Source organism: Phacochoerus africanus, chromosome 3, assembly GCF_016906955.1.
Source record: "Phacochoerus africanus isolate WHEZ1 chromosome 3, ROS_Pafr_v1, whole genome shotgun sequence".
Classification (NCBI taxonomy): Eukaryota; Metazoa; Chordata; class Mammalia; order Artiodactyla; family Suidae; genus Phacochoerus; species Phacochoerus africanus.
Genome location: NC_062546.1, coordinates 137,170,408 through 137,188,082, shown reverse-complemented (window position 1 = coordinate 137,188,082; position 17,675 = coordinate 137,170,408). Strand labels below are relative to the sequence as shown.

General features: G+C 37.9%; 1 protein-coding gene across 1 annotated transcript in view; it reads left to right on the top strand.

The window, feature by feature from the left end:
* Nucleotides 1-6,322: 6,322 nt before the first annotated feature.
* SLC38A11 (solute carrier family 38 member 11) overlaps nt 6,323-17,675 on the top strand; it is a 147,889-nt gene continuing 136,536 nt past the window's right edge. The window contains exon 1 of the mRNA XM_047772764.1: nt 6,323-6,765. The gene's annotated coding sequence lies outside the window, so the exon portion shown is untranslated. The remainder of the gene's footprint in view (nt 6,766-17,675) is intronic.

Sequence of the window (17,675 nt, the reverse complement as noted above, 5' to 3'; positions counted from 1 at the left end):
ATATTCCTCAGGGCAGACAAAAAAAGAAAAAAAAAAAAGAAGAAGAAAGAAATTTATAGGCTTACAAGTTGAGAAATCAGAGCACAGAGTTTGAAACAACCCCAGCAGCCAGAAAGTGAAGGGAAGCCCCATATAAATCTAACTGATAGCTTAAGTTTGCCCATGTGCAATAGATTTTAAATTGCCATGCTAAGTCTTAAACATCCAGGGTTTTCAGTTGTTGTCCCATACAGGGAAGCTAGAGTCTGGAATTGAGCTCATTTGATACTCTTCAGAGAAACAGAATAGAAGATAAAGAAGCTGCAAGATATTTCACAACACTCAAAAGGAAAGGCAAACAATGGAGACCCAAGGGTTGGACTAAACAGGCAAAAATTCCAAAGCAGCAATATAATTATTATATTATTACATAAGTTATATAATATATTATATGTTATTATTATGCTCACATTCAAGGATTATAAAAAAATACATGCTTATGAATGCACAGATAGGAAATAGCAGAAGAAAATTAGAAACTATAAAATAAACCAAAAGAAAACTTGAGTTGAAAAATATAATTATCTGACATCAAATTCTAATCTAGCATATTAGAAATTATAAAGTATCGAGAAATTTGAAGATCAATAGAAATTACCAAATCTGAAAATACACTTCTTTATGACTTAAAGATAAAAAAGAAATAAAAGCTATAGACTTTGGAGTTCCTGTCGTGGCGCAGTGGTTAACAAATCCGACTAGGAACCATGAGGTTGTGGGTTCGGTCCCTGCCCTTGCTCAGTGGGTTAACGATCCAGCGTTGCCGTGAGCTGTGGTGTAGGTTGCAGACGTGGCTCGGATCCCGCGTTGCTGTGGCTCTGGCGTAGGCCAGTGGCTACAGCTCCGATTGGACCCCTAGCCAGGGAACCTCCATATGCCACGGGAGCGGCCCAAAGAAATAGCAAAAAGACAAAAAAAAAAAAAAAAAAGCTATAGACTTTGATAATACAAAATTACCACACTGTAGAAATTCCCCTTGTGGCTAAGTGGTTAACAAGTCCAACCAGGAACCATGAGGTTGCGGGTTCAATCCCTGGCCTTGCTCAAAGGATCCGGCATTGCTGTGAGCTGTGGTATAGGTCACAGGTGCGGCTTGGATCCCACGTTGCTATGGCTGTGGTGTATGTAGGCTAGCAGCTACAGTCCTGATTAGACACCCTAGCCTGGGAACCTCCATATGCCACAGGTGAGGCCCTAGAAAAAAAGGCAGAAAAAAAAACAGACCACACTGTAGAAATTGTGGCATGAAGCCAAAGGAGTGAAGTAGGTAAATTTATAGTCAGAAAACTTTTTATTAGAAAATAAAATGCTAAAACTTAGTGAGCTGAAGAATAACTTAAAAACAAGAAAATAATTCCAAGGAAACTAGAAGATAATAGATGATTGACAGATAGAAATATAGATAAAAGACAGAAAACCAGGGGGTTCCCCTCAGGGCTCAGTGGAAACAAATCTGACTAGCATTCATTAGGACACAGGTTCTATCCCTGGTCTCGCTCAGTGGGTTAAGGATCCAGCATTGCCGTGAACTATGGTATAGGTTGCAGATGCAGCTCAGATATGGTGTTGTTGCAGCTGTGGTGTAGGCCAGCAGCTATAGCTCCAAGTCAACCCGTAGCCGGGGAACCTCCATATGCTGTGGGTACAGCCCTAAAAAGACAAAAAGAGAAAGAAAGAAGGAAAGAAATAAAGAAAGAAAGACCTTATGAAATATAAGAAATATAAGAGAATAAAGAAAAATGTTTCTTAAAAATAAAATGAATGATTCTAGCAAGACTAATCAAAAAAGTAAACAATATAAGGAATAAAATTATGAAAATTATATAACTTTACATAATTATATTTTATTATTTATAATTATATGAATTATATAAATATAAGGGATAAAATAATAGGTATTTCTAAGATTAATAGAGTAGGATGTAATAAACTGCTTTACTTCAAAAGTTCTGAAAAATAGAGAAAATTAATATAGTCTGAGAAAAACAGCATACCAACACTGAAAGTAAAATAATCTTTACAACTTTTTAAAATTTTTGAATTATAAATATTTTTGAAAAATATATAACCTTTAAGTTTAATCAATGGTTAAAATTCCCCCCTACACACACACAGAAGAACTAGACACATTTGGTTTCAAATTTCAAGCAAATTTCAAGGAAAAGAGAATCATATACAAACTCAGATCAGAAAAAAAGGAAACACTGCCAACTAATCCTACAAGCTAGATTAACATTGATACCAAACCTAGGCAAGGATAGAAACACAAAGAAAAAAAAGTACAGGCCAATTTTATGTTTCACATACATGAAGATCAAATCTGGCAATATAGTAAAAATTTTAAATAGATGCATCTTCTAGAATGGCTGAGTAATAAACTCAGAAAACACTGTCATCAGCAAAACAACAATTTAAGTAGTCAAAATTATTAAGATAAATTATTTAAGGTCTCTGGAAATTGTCCCAAGGGCATCTAGCAAATGGAGAAACATCCTTTCAAGAAAATCTGCTACAAATCAGGAAGAACAATGAGGGTATGTGACATTTGAACCACAATTCACTCTCTTCCCCTGCCCCCAGTTCCATTTTATAAAAGTTTTATCCTGGGTACTTTAAGAACATTGGACTTCCTCTGCCTCTAGTACCCAATCCCAGGAGAAACAGGGATTAGGTACTAGAGGCAATCTCATCCTCATCCCATCCCCACACTTGGCCACAGAGTGCAGGAATTCTATTCCCGATAGGCTCTCCTGAGAGGACCAGGAGTCTCTTCCCTACCCAGTCCCCAGGTGCCATAAGTGCTATCCCAGGCATGACAGACAAAGAATACTTGGGGACCCAACTACACCCATCACAGCTCACTCAGAGTGCAGAACTGCCACTCCAGGAATGGCTGCCACTCACCATCCTAAAGATGTCACTGAGGAGGAAATAGGACCCTGCCTCTGCAGAGTGGGGGGTGGGGGTGGGGTTCTGCCCAGAGAAGGCAGGCCAAAAGGAGAAAAATCTCTAGAATAATTCCCGAGAAGACTGACTTTATTTGGAACAACAAGTACAGAATTCCATGTCTAAGAGGGTTATCCAAAACAAGAGTGATTTTGGTGGACATCAGTTAAGAGGAGGCTGCTGGTTCCATGACATGAGCAGAGCAACCATTAGTTCACATTAAAGTGAAACAAGGAGTGAGAAACCCAAAAGAGCCCTGTTGAGGTCATAGCCAATTCTGTGGATCAGTAAGGTTGTATATATGCACTAGGCTTCACCCACTCAGGAGAAATCAGAACAACACATGGGGCAGACATGAAAGCACTCCCTGAACTGCATACAAACTCATCAAAGTAGGACGGAAGACTCACTTGAATAAAGAGCTTAAACCCAACTTCCAATCAAACAATGATAGAACAAAAACCTTTCTGACCCAGAGGAGACTCCTAAGAGGCCAGGATTAAAAATAAATTCAGACTCCCCCTGGGCAGTCTGAAAGAATGTGTTCATGTCCAAGGTTACACTCCTGGAGCAATCGGAGAGCAATCAGAGAGGAAAACTCCAAGCTACCAGTTCCTGACTGAACATAGGGCCAAAAACCCAAAGTCCCTGGCATGGGAGAACAGCCTCCAAGCCACACACAAATCCAACAGCAAAAAGTAAAAACTGAACTGGCTAAAGGAGCTCAAGCAAAACCTCTGACCAATTAAGTAGCTAATGCTGATCCAAGGGTAACACCAAGTATCCAGGCAAAGAAAGAAAAATAAGGGAAAACAATCTGAGCAGGAAATTAGAGGCTGCACACTCTAGAGGAATTAGACTTTACAAAATTTGTTCAGCCAAATCACTAAACAAATAAAAATTAGAAATTTTTTAAAAAGCAAGCAAATAGGAGTTCCCGTCGTGGCTTTATTGGTTAACGAATCCGACTAGGAACCATGAGGTTGCAGGTTCCATCCCTGGCCCCGCTCAGTGGGTTAAGGATCCGGCGTTGCCATGAGCTGTGGTGTAGGCTGCAGAAGTGGCTCGGATCCCGAGTTGCTGTGGCTCTGGCGTAGGCCAGCGGCTGCAGCTCCGATTAGACCCCTAGCCTGGGGGAACCTCCATATGCCGCGGGAGCGGCCCAAGAAATGGCAAAAAGACAAAAAAAAAAAAAAAAGCAAGCAAGCAAATAATGACAACAACCTGGAGCTCAAAAACACAATACATACAGTGAAAATTTCATCACAAGGGTTCAATAGTGAATCTGAGTAGGCAGAACGAAAATGTCAACAAAGCTGAGGAAGGATAGATAGAGATTACAAAACTTGAAAAACAGAAAGGAAAAAATGAAGAATAAACAGCCTCAGAGAAATGTGAGATACCATTAAGCACACCTACATATATGTAATTGTAGTACCAAAAGTCGAGAAGAAAGAGAAAATATTTGAAGAAATATTTGAAGAAATAATGTCTGAAAACTTCCTAAATTTCATGAAAAGCATTAATCTACACATCCAAGAAGATAAGAAATATTGGCAAGCATGTGGAGAAATTGAACTCTTGCATAATGCTGGTGGGAATGCAAAACAGTGCAGCTATTATGAAAAACAGTATGAAGGTTCCTCAAAAAATTAAAAATAGAACTACTGTATGAGCCATTAACCCCACTTCTGATTATTTATCCAAAAATTGAAGTTACCATCTCAAAGAGACATCAGCACTCCCATTTTTTACTGCCACATTATTCAGAATAGTCAAGAAGTGGCAACAACCTAAATGTGCATTGACAGATGAATGGATAAAGAAAATGTGGTGTGTACATACAATAGAATACTGTTCAGGAAAGAAGTTCTGCAAAGTGAGACAACATGGATAACCTTGAGAACATTATGCTGCATAAAGTAAACCAGTCACAGAAAAACAAATACTGTCTAATGCCACTTATGTGAACTATTTAGTCAAATTCATAGATTCCAAGATCTGAAGGGTGATTGCCAGGGACTGGAGGAGTGGGAAATGAAGAACTTCAACAGGCATACAGTTTCAGTTAAGCATGAGGAATACACTCTAGAGATCTTCTGTACAATATAGCACCTTATTAACAATATAGCATTCTTGTTAACACAAGAATGTACACTTAAAAGTGTGTTATGAGGTAGATTTTGTTAAGAGTTCTTACATTAGAATAAAACTTTAAAAATAGGAGTTCCCTTAGTGGCTCAGTGGTTAACGATTCCGACTAGGAACCATGAGGAAGGCAGGTTCAATCCCTGGCCTTGCTCAGTTGGTTAAGGATCTGGCATTGCCTTGAGCTGTAGTGTAGGTGGCAGACTCAGCTTGGATCCCACGTGGCTGTGGTGTAGGCCGACGGCTACAGCTCCGATTGGACCCCTAGCCTGGGAATCTGCATATGCCGGGGTACGGCCCTCAAAAGACAAAAAGAAAAAAAGAGATGGCACATAGTCATTTCTTAGTAAACATTCTTCAGGCATTTAGAAACAATGTCGGAGTTCCTGTCCTGGCGCAGTGGTTAACAAATCCGACTAGGAACCATGAGGAGGCAGGTTCAATCCCTGGCCTCGCTCAGTTGGTTAAGGATCCAGCGTTGCGGTGAGCTGTGGTGTCAGGTTGCAGCCGGCGGCTCGGATCCCGCGTTGCTGTGGCTCTGGCGTAGGCTGGCGGCTACAGCTCTGATTAGACCCCTAGCCTGGGAACCTCCATATGCCCCGGGAAGCAGCCCTAGAAAAGGCAAAAAGACAAAAAAAATAAATAAAAATAAAAACAATGTCTATTTCACAATTGTGCAGTACAGTGAGGTACATATTTAATGTTTATTCATCTCTGTGACTTATTCTACTTATTGCTTATTCGATTAGTTACTGAGATGTGTAAGTTACGATCTCGCATGTGGATTTGTCACACTTAAACTTGGTCATGTTTCACTCATCCACGTACCTGGCCCAGGAGTCAGAGAAGCCAGAAGAGAAGATCCAGAGGGTGGGTGGCCTGCCGGAGAAGCCGGCTTCTGCAGCAATATGAAACCACACCCCGGTCTGGTCCAGACCCCAAAGAAGGTGAAGAAGGACATGTGGCAGGAGCTAGAAGAGTCGGGGGGCCAGCTGCCTGGCGCGCACAAAACAAGCAACTACAGGCACAATTCAGCACACCGAGTGGCGCCGCTCGTCACCCTCAGAAAGCAAACACGGCAGCGGGCCCCTGTGGCTATCAGAGGTCGCTGAGCAGGCGCCGACCGCAAAGGGAATTCTGGGAAACCTCTTCCCGTTTATTTAAGTTCGCTTCCCCCTGAGGCATGGCAGGCTAAAGGAGGCTCCAGGACCCAAGAAACTCTTGACACGAGAGAGTAATTCATTTGCTTGGGGATGCTAGTTAAAGTCGCAAGACTGTGAAACTTGCACACCTCAGATGGGACTGAAGCCTCAATCTCCTCTCAAACCTCTCAAACTGAAACTGCACAGCTCTCTCAGGACTTAACTAACCCCAGGTTGTTTAATGTCTGCATGCTGAAGGAAGTTCAGTCAGAGGCCAGGAGATAGGTAAATACAAGCAGATTAACGTAAAAATGTTGCAGGAAAATGAGGCACCAGAGGATGTTCACGTCCCAAGTCTCAGATAAGTTCCTGGGACTGGCTGCCAAATGAGGGCCCCTGACTTTGTACAGGAAAGAATTCAAGAGCGGACCGCAGTAAAGTGAAAGCCGGGATACACGTTACATGGGCTGAGTGCTGTCCATCTCAAAAGGTGAGGGTTTCTGGCTTGTTGGGGGGTGGTTAGTATTTACTGGCTGGGTAATTTCATAGGTTAATAAGTGGGAGGAACATTGCAACTATTTTGGAGAAGTGGCGAGATTTCTAGGAACTGGGCCACCGCCCCCTCCCCCTTTTTTAAACCATAGGTTTCAGAACTGCCCTAGCCCCTGTGGGTGCTTCAGTTAGTATGCTAATTTACTGCAGTGAGCTTTTAATGAGGCTCAGAGTCTACTGGAAGTAGAATCTTCTCCACCTTGGTTCTAACTAGTTCTAACCAGTCTTTATCTTATCCTCAATGGCTACATCGTTCTTTAAGCGTTGTGCCCTGCCCCCTCCCCTCCTGAAAGAGGCTGTTTTGAGAGAAAATGTAGTGAATGAAGGAAAGGTTATTGTACCAGTCCAATACATTACCAAGTAGAGCCACGGGGCAAAAAAAAAAAAAAAAAAAATCAGTAAACCTTTTTTCTGGGAACAGAGCTTATTTAAAGGGCTAAGTATATGTGTTAAATACTGCTGAGAATTTGTGGCAAATGTAAATCAAGTGCTCATCTCCTAATAAATTAATCTGGTAAATTTAGATTTACATAATGTATATGGCACACATCTTTTCTGTGGGAGCTACAGTTTTCAATTACAGTAGTAAGTCTGTTTAAGCAAAAAGCAAAGAAACATCTTTTTCTTTTCAAATATTTAAAATGTATAGATAGTAATGTTATTCCCAGGCTGAGACAGTGTTTGGCTTTCTAATGATCATTAATATTTAAATAATTTCAGGGACTTGGAGAACTAGAAACAAAGTCAAAGTTAACATAAAATGAGGGAGAAGGATGTGAAACTATGTGCCAGATGTTAGAAAAATCCTTGTCGTGTGGCTCTTTGTTTACGAAATAAGGTTTTGGGGGTATGGCTTTCGGTTACAGCATTATGGAGAGACATAATAAAAGAAAGACACAAGTAAGAAAATTGCGCTGGAAAGAAGGAAATGAGGTGAGATTTTTCCTCAGAAACAACCCCTCCCCCAGCTCTCAGAAGGCCTTTAGCGAAGAGCCTGCTTCCCCGAGGACACATGGTTGTCATGGAGACAGGAGAGGCCTCCTCCTCTGTCCTTGGAGTAGAAACGGCAGGGCTGATTGGTGCAAGCTTGGGAACACAGTGGTGAGCCCTTTTGCTGATTGCAGTGGACATCAAGCAATAACCTGGTACAATGAAAAAGAGAAGCGAACAAGAATACAAACCAATCCACTTTTTCCTCTCCCCTCCCTACCCAACACAATGATAAGGGTACTATGTGATCACCTATTTACTTAGCTAGAATTCAAATAGATCAAAAAGCTGTTTTTAGAAAAGCCATTTATTTCTTCTAAGGTTTTTTTTTTTTTTTTTGGTCTTCTTTTTAGGGACACACCTGCAGCCTATGGAAGTTCCCAGGCTAGAGGTCTAATCAGAGCTCCAGCTGTCAGCCTAGAGCACACCACAGCTATGTGGGAGCTGAGGCATGTGAGGCATCACAACTCGCCACAACGCCAGATCCTTGAGCCTCTGAGCGAGGCCAGGGATCAAACCCGCATCTTCATGGATACTAGTTGGGTTTGTTACTGCTGAGCCACGATGGCAACTCCCCTTCTAAGGTTTAATAAAGGTAAATCTAGTACTACCTCAGTGAAATTCAATCCATGTAAGAGCAGTAGTTATTACTAATAAAAATAAACAAATAATATAACAGGAATATTCAAATTTTTAAGCAAGCTATACACTACTTAGTAGAATCTTTCATTAAATACCAGTTATGTGTATAGAAAAATAAGCACAAATAAATACTTTAAAATTTGAAATGACAAGCTTAAATAGTAATACGAAATCTGTTTAATACTTATAAAACTCCTATTTTATAAAAATGTTCCTATTTATAAAACAGAGAAAATTAATTCAACTAGAATTTTTAAAGTAGTTAAAAGTGAAAGTTAAAAGTGAGTTAGTGATATTTAATAGTAGTCTTTATACTTCAACTGTCCAGATAAACATAAATTTCCTCCCTTATTCTGCAGTCTTATTAAATTTTAAGCACAGCTACTTTGACCTAGAAAATCCATGGTGACATCTTCAATTTATGTTTACATCCTATATCCTTTACCAGAAAATGCAGACCTGAAAAAGAAGTTTGTAAATGAAAAAAATAACAAAATAAACAATAAGTGCATACATAAACTACTTTATTACTTAAATTATTGCAAGCTGTTTCCTTTGAAAAAATTCCAAAAGAAAATTAACTCAATCACATTCTGATTCTAAGTCCTTATATAAAAATACTATGATTGTCTTATTTCATATATGATTTAAGAACTATATATAATACTAAAGTTATGACTATTTTTTAAAATTTAGATGATGGATATTATGGACGGAATTTTTGAGATTTAGATAAGGAACCAGATATTTATTTACTGAAGACTTTATCCCTCTAGATTCTGAGAACAAAATCAAGCATATAAACATAGGAATTTATAACCTAATGCCACCCTAACCCTTTCTGGAAAAAAAAACATAGAAAATAAAAAATGAATAAATATTATATGCAAATGTCTCTTAAGCTATACAAAGAGGCAAAATGCACTTCTTAGGGGAATCCCACACTTACCCTACATTCTTAAAATTGATGTTATGATCATATTTAAGCTCTTCATAACTTTGGTGACACGAAATACTATGACAATAATGTTGGGGTTTTTTTTGTCTTTTTGCCTTTTCTAGGGCCGCTCTAGTGGCATATGGAGGTTCCAAGGCTAGGGATCGAATCAGAGCTGTTGCTTCCGGCCTATGCCACAGCCACAGCAACGTGAGATCCAAGCATCTGCAACGGCCTACACCACAGCTCACAGCAATGCCAGATCCTTAACCCACTGAGCAAGGCCAGGGACCAAACCCACAACCTCATGGTTCCTAGTCGGATTCGTTAACCACTGAGCCACGACGGGAACTCCATATGACAATAATGTTAATCATAACAAAGGATCAAAAAACATAGAACATGGAAATGATGGCAATTTACTAGTTCAATAAATTAGTTGACATTTCTGGACTTTTATGACCACTCTGGCTTTACACTTTGAAACTTGAAACAACTAAAAAATTTTCTTCTCTTTTCTACTTATTCTCTCTCTCCCCTTTCTCTCTCTCTCATAAGGAGTGTGTGTTTGTGTATACAGATATATTTATATAAACAAACATTTTAAAATGTGTGTATGTGTATATAGACAGAAAGATTAAATTAAAAATGTATTAGTAACGTCAGGCAATATCACACACATACACACACAAATACACGCTCCTCATCTCTTTTTCATAGAGCAAATTTCCAACCTATTCTCCCAGAGGGAAAAGTGTGGTAAGAATATTTCCAGGCTCTGTTCACGTCCTTATCCTTCCAGAGGAGAAGTAATGTCCCTGATAGAAGTTTTAATACAAAGGACCATGAAAACTTTACCTCCACCTTCTGGGCTTCATTTCTAGGTCTTCCTACCTGCAGAGAGACATTCAATTTTTCTTGCTTTTTTTTGTTTTTTTTTTGGTTTTTTTTTTTTTTTTTTTTGTCTTTTGTATTTTCAGGGCTTCACCTGCGGCATATGGAGGTTCCCAGGCCAGGGGTCTAATCAGAGCTACATCTGCCGGCCACAGCCACAGCCACAGCAATGCCAGATCCAAGCCTCATCTGCAATCTGCACCACAGCTCATTTCAGTGCTGGATCCTTAACCCACTGAGCGAGGCCAGGGATTGAACCCACAACCTCATGGTTCCTAGTTGGATTTGTTTATGCTGCGCCACAAAGGGAACTCTGAGACATTCAGATTTTTGCTGTGAGCAGCAGTAACCCTTGTGGGATGGCTCTGCTCCGGTAAAGACATGAGATTGTGCAGCCGTGTCTGTGACTGAGGGGAGTAAATTTGGCCTCCCTCAAATCTTAACTATAAATGTATACATATGTATCCCAGTGTGTGTAATTTTGCCTTTATTTTCAAATTTTACTTCAAGAAGTTAACCCAGCTTCAAATAAAAAATTTCGGAGTTCCCGTCCTGGCACAGCAGAAACAAATCTGATTAGGAACCATGAGGTCGAGGGTTTGATCCCTGGCCTCACTCAGTGGGTTAAGGATCCAGCATTGCCATGAGCTGTGGTGTAGGCCAGCAGCTGTAGCTCCAGTTCGATCTCTAGCCTGGGAACCTCCATATGCCCTAAGTGCAGCCCTAAAAAACAAACAAACAAAAAAAAAATTCAGGAGTTCCCGTCGTGGTACAGCAGAAGCAAATCCAGCTGGGAACCATGAGGTTGCAGGTTCGATCCCTGGCCTCACTCAGTGGGTTAAGGATCTGACATTGCCGTGAGCTGCGGTGTAGGTCACAGGTGCAGCTCAGATCTGGTGTTGCTGTGGCTGTGGTGTAGGCCAGCAGCCATAGCTCTAATTAGACCCCTAGCCTGGGACCTTCCATATGCCATGGGTGTGGCCCTAAAAAGACAAAAGACAGAAATATATATATATAAATAAAATTTCTCAGGATGTTGTTATCATGCGGAGAATAAAACAGCAAAACTTAATCAACTCTCCCAGATACTATTTTTAATTAATTCTGAAACAGAGGATGTCATAGAAATCTGAACTGTAGAATTAGGCTACATGTTTTGCATTTACTATGTGTAAGACTGTTTTGAATCATAATTCCCTCATTTTCATGGAGATGTAATGAGTCCAAGAATCATATTTTAAGGCAACTTATTTTCAACTCCAATCTCTACTCCAAATAACATGATTTCAAGTCTGCTTCTAAAAAACTAAAAATACATATTTTACAAGATTTCTTTTCAAATTGAATACTGTGCTTTGAAAAGTATATCATAGGAGCAATCATTTCCTTTAAAATAAAATGACATCTTCTGCATTTCAGTTTAAAGTGGCCAATTCTTCTTAAATAGTACTTTCTACAACTTATTTTGGACTTGGAACTTTTTAGTGGCCAGCTAATTAAAAGGCTGTATGCAGAGATATATTCTGTTGATACTATGGTCCAGTCTCCAGATTTCTCTATCTCTGGAAGCTGTAACATACAATTCATTTGTTTACTGCATGTACTCCTATGTACTCAGGATTATAACGAGCCAGAGGCTTTTACATTCATTTAAAAATCTCTCTTTTTTTAGAAGAAAGTAACCAATAAATATGCAAGCTTAATATACAAATATAAAGAATCTCCTATTTTATTTTAATAAAGTCAGAAAGAAAAGAGTAAAGCAACTATTACAGACCACTGTACTATGTGCCTGGTGTTTATAAAATGTTATCTTATTTAGCCCTCATAAGATCCCAAATAGATAAATTTTATTAATACCTTTTTTTAAATGGAGAAACTGAGGGTTAGGACCATAAAGTCAGTGGCAGAGCCAGCATTCAAATCCAGATCTGGGTAGTGCCAAACCTGCCAAAATCCTAGTCCTATTTAGCGTATTGTCTCTCTAAAACTACTAGACATTTTAGCTATTCCGCTGGTATCTTTAGTAAATATTTTCTTTAAATCATATTTTATATAACTTAATATTTACTGAATATCTTTTTATATAGAGAATCAGAGGTGTGAAAGAATTGAAAACTCTGAGCTCCTGCCCTTGAGCTTAAAATAATTTAATTTCAGAACAAGTTGTTCTGAGTCTAAATCTTTGATCACATGAACTGTTCTGTTCTGGACATGGAAAAAGATTTATTAAATAGACAATGTCTTACCCAATTGGGGTCATGCAACACTGACACGCACACAGAAGAAATAATTAAATACAAGCACTAGCAAATGAAACAGAATATAAATAAGGACAATGGAGAGGTCAAAGCACAATTTAGGCAAAATGATCATTGATTCAGTTAGTATATTTATTGATAACCATTGTGCCTGGCACTGTGCTAACTGCTGAGGAAACAACCTCGTGCAAGAATATACACCCTCTACTAGTATAGGGCACAGAGAAGCAAACAAGTAATGTCAATGCTGTGTGACAAGGGTAAGAAAAGGAGAATGTATGAGCTGCTAGCACTTATCCTAATCTTCATCAGTTTTCTGTACAAAGAGTCATCTAAGTGAACCTGAGGGACAAAAAAAGAATTAACCAGGTGGCAAAGCTATAAGGCACATGAAGAAACTGAACATATAATACTATAGGGCCTGGCAGACTCCCTGCAAAAAGTAGACAGTAAATATTTTGTGACTTAGAAAACAGACCAAATGAATAACCAAATGAAAGAGATAATCTTGAATCAAACCAAGGAAGGAATGATAAACCGGTATTAGGAGCTTATGTTTAAGGAGAGGCTGTCAAAAGATTATTTTTAACTCTACTTTTGATATTTTAAACTCAAAATAACTAGCTACCTTTCTCCTATTACAGTGACACAATGATTAATCTTTTATGTATATGTGTATGTAATGTTGTTCTTTTGCAGGATATCTATAGGAAAAATTCCTGGCAGCATATACTTATTTTTAAATTTGCCCCTATTTAAGTGATAAAAAACAACCAAAATTGCTAAACAAACAAGCCCTTCCCATCAGTTAAAGCACTTTGTGAAAATATGCTTCTGAAATATATAATCTTAATTTCTTTTTTAACAGTCTCACCAGTTATAATAGGACCTTCTGCTGTTCGAAAAGTATCTAATGTCTTTTCCTATTTAGATGTCAACCTTCTGACATTCACAATCAGCCAGAAACCATCTGTGGGCGTGTATCCCATTTTTGTTGACATTTCACACTCCTGGGCATTTAAGTATTACCAAGAGATCCCTTATACTTGGGAAGTTGTTAATTAGGATAACAGAGGTAATGAACTTGAGAAAATGAAAGCATTCTCTGAAAAGACTGGTTCTACTTCCCTAGTAGACTATCTTCTCAAGTATCTTCTATGAATATGGTTTGGTCTCCATTTAATATGTAGCAGCCTTTAAATGACTTCATTTTTCTAAGACTAGGTACTTGAAAGCAACCAAGATAAAGACATGTTTTGTTAGCATAGTAACCTCATGTATATACTACACATACAAACCAAATTGATCTTATCATAATTTTAGTCTTTATTTTAAAAATACTAAATTTAATCTTATTTTCTCTCTAAAATTGTGTATTTAATTAGCATTATTTTAAGGTACATTTATTAAAGTACAAAAAAAAATGAAAGAAAAAAAAAGTTAAATATTTTAGCCTCAGAAGTTAGTATTGAATGAGACCTGGAGAGGATAGTGCTTGTTTAACCACAATCACCATTTAGACCAAGGTTAGTGAAGATACACTGATGCATATTTTTTAAAAGATGGCAATATACTTTTATTTGGCACAGGTTAGTAATTGCTTATGAATTGCAGATTTTGTAAATTTCAGCATTTATACATCTCCTTTGATTCTTCATGAAATCTTCATGAAAAGATACAAACTTACTATATTTAGAGATGAAGTACTCAAATTTACCAATTAAAGTAATAAAAGTGACCTATCTAGCAAAGAAATTTCAAATGGGTTATTTCCTATGTTTGATCAATTTGGGATAAACATTGAATCACTTCTGATTTGTCTTTCACATGTGGTGTAAGATTTTTTTTTTCACAATTTATTTTGGAGTTATGTAGCAAAAGTTAAAGAGCAGAAAGGGGCTGCTGAGCTGTGGCTGTTAGCATCACATGGTGAAATCGCATACTAAAAGAAGTAAAGTAAAAATTAGATTAAAAAAAACATGATCATAAAGGCATTCTTGGGAAGGTTGTCCTAAGAAAGCAAGAGACCTCCTAAACAAAGCTCTAGCTTGACAGAGTTTGTGCTTGAAAGCCTTACGTAGGCTTCACATCCAGCTCTTTGAGCAGTTTTTGGATCGAGATCCACTTGCTACCAAATATTAATGCAAGCTCATCAGTCATGAAGTGAAGCCTGGAGTGAAGCCTGCTATCTGACACTGCAGCACGCTCTGTCTCCACTGAAATACCTCCTTTAGAAAACTGATGTGAACTTTGCTGTACAGCGGAAATTGGCAGAACATTGTAAATCAACTATAATTTTTAAAAAAGACTTTAAAAAAGAAAACCGATGTGAATATGATGACCAAGCAAAGCAAAAGAAGGAAAGATTTATTTCCAAAAAGTTCAAACTAGTGACATTCTAAAAGGATAAGCTGAACTGAAACCATAGGGAATATTGGCTAATTTTTGCCTACTGTGAAATAACAGTATAGAATAATAATTACGGTAAAAATGATTATACTGTCTAATACTTAATGAGCTCTACTGTTTGGGAGGTACTGTGTTAAGGATTGTATTAATTGGGTCATTTAATCTTCATGGGGAAGACAAGATAGGATCTATTGAGATTTCCATTTTACAGACAAGGAAAATGAGATTTGAAGTCTAAGAAATGTGACTCCTAGATCATACTATTTGTAGCAGATTAAAGATGGTGACAAATTCCTTTCACTCCTCTCATTGAGAAATTGATCTACCCTGTGGGACCTGGATGGGTTTTGTGACTGCTTTGACCAATAGATTTTAGCAGAAATGATATTTTCTAGTTTCTAAACTGAGGTTTTCATTCCTGTCTCTTAGAAAACTCTCTCTGGGGAAAGCCAACCACCAGGTACAAAAACCAACCCCAATACTATCATGCTATGAAGAAGCCCAAGCTGGCCAAGTATAAAGGCCATGTTGAAAGTAAGATGCTCAGTCATCCCTCAGCTGTTCCTGTCCTATCACCTCAGGCAGATATGTCAGGGAGTATGATGGTTAATTTTATATGTCAAATTGATTGGGCTGAGGGATGACCGAATAGCTGGTGAGACATTATTTCTCAGTGTGAGAATTCCCCGTGAGAATGTCTCCAGAAGAGATTAGCATTTGAATCAGTAGTCTGAGAAATGAAGATCCCCTGACCCATTTGGGTGGGCATCATCCAATCCACGTAGGACTTGAATAGAGCAAAAAGTTGAAGGAAAAATGCATTCTCTCTCTGCCTGACCTGAGACATGCATCTTCTGCCGTCAGACTTCGGTGCTTCTAGTTCTTAGACTTTGGGGCTAGAACCAGGACTTATACCATCACCCCACCCTCTAATTTTCAGACTTTAACTGAATTGCATTTATTTTCCTGGTTCTCCAGTTTGCAAATAGCAGACTGTGGGACTTCTCAGCCTCTATAACAGTGGGGGCTGATTCCCATAATAAATTTCCTCTCTTATGTATATTTGTATGGATTCTAATGATTTCTCTAGAAAACTCTTGAGTAATACAGGGAGGAAGCTTTAGATGACTCTGCCCTAGCTGTTGACCTTAATTCCATTAGAAACCTTAAGTAAAAGCTGCCCTTCTGAAGTTCATTTCCTCACAGAATTATGAAAGGAAATAATGTGTTGTTTTAAGCCACTAATTTTAAGGTGGTTTGTTACATGACAATAGATGAGGAGCATGCTGTAATTAAGTGGTAGAGCCAGGATTTAGACAGTAGCATACAAGGCCTCTGCTAGGGTTTATAACACCAAATCACCTGTAATACAAGATGGTATTTGCCTTTTTCAAATGTTGACATTTGCACTGATGGTGTAAAAATATTGGTATATAAAACTGGGGGATGTCTTAGTCTGAGTCAAGACAGTGACACCAAACAGTATGAATATGTGTTACATTTTTAAAAAATCCAGTTTCATTTAAAATGTGCTAGATTCAGTAAAATATTAATTTCATAAAACTATGACCATGATGTACATATATATTAAGTATTGTGTTACAAAATGGGACTACACACAAAAAATCCTTCTGTTTTATATCTGCCATTTTGAGGAAAAGCAATAGGTGATTGAGTTTGGAGATAAACTAGCTGCATTTTTCATGGAATAGCATTTTTACTTGAAAGAATAACTGACAGACAAGCTATAGTTATTCAGACTTTGGTATCTGACAGGTATTTTCTTGGAAATGAACAAAATAATCCTGTCACTTCAAGGAAAACTGACACTTGTTGCCAGTGATAATATTTGAACTTTGAAGCAAAAATAAAAATTTGGAAAACTTATATCTGCTGCAGTGGATTTGACAGCTTCCAATACTTAAAAACTTTTCTGATGAGTTCAGTGATGATATTAACAAATGTAATTTGTTGTACTGTATAATGAAATGTGTTAACATTGGGAAGATAAACATAAGTTAGTGAAGCATTATTTTTCAATTGACCAATCTATGTTGATAAAAAAAAAATCACATAAGAGTAAAGATCCATTCAAAGTTTAAGATATAGCAACAGATTTTAAATGTCATAGAGTATTCAAAGTATTTCAGATTGGACATTGCAGCTAACTTTTTTCTTTTTTGGCTGTACTTGCAAGTATACAGAAGTTCCAGGGCCAGGGATCAAACCCATGCTACAGTAGTAACAACACCAGATCCTAAACCCACTGAGCCACCAGGGAATTCCATGACTAACTTCCAAGAAATACCCACTTGTTGAGTTTTAGTGTAGTATCAAAGAACAATAGCCACAACATATCTGAAAAACTATTAAAATGCTTCTTTATTTTATAATTACATACCTATGTGAGGCAACATTCTCTTCATACACTTCATCCAAAACAGTGTATTAACATAGATTAGAAGCAGGTATAGGAACTAGCTATCGGCTATCAAATCAGGCATTAAAGAGATTTTTCATAAATTTAAACAGTGTCACTCTTTTCACTAAATTTCTTTTTTTTGGAAAATGAGTTGTTTTTCACACACACACCCAAATAAGTTATGTTAGTATGTAATAATTTTATTATTGTTATTTTAAAATAAATAAATGCATATTTTTAAAATTTATTAATTTTAATTTCTAATACAGTGAATAGCAATACATACAACTCAC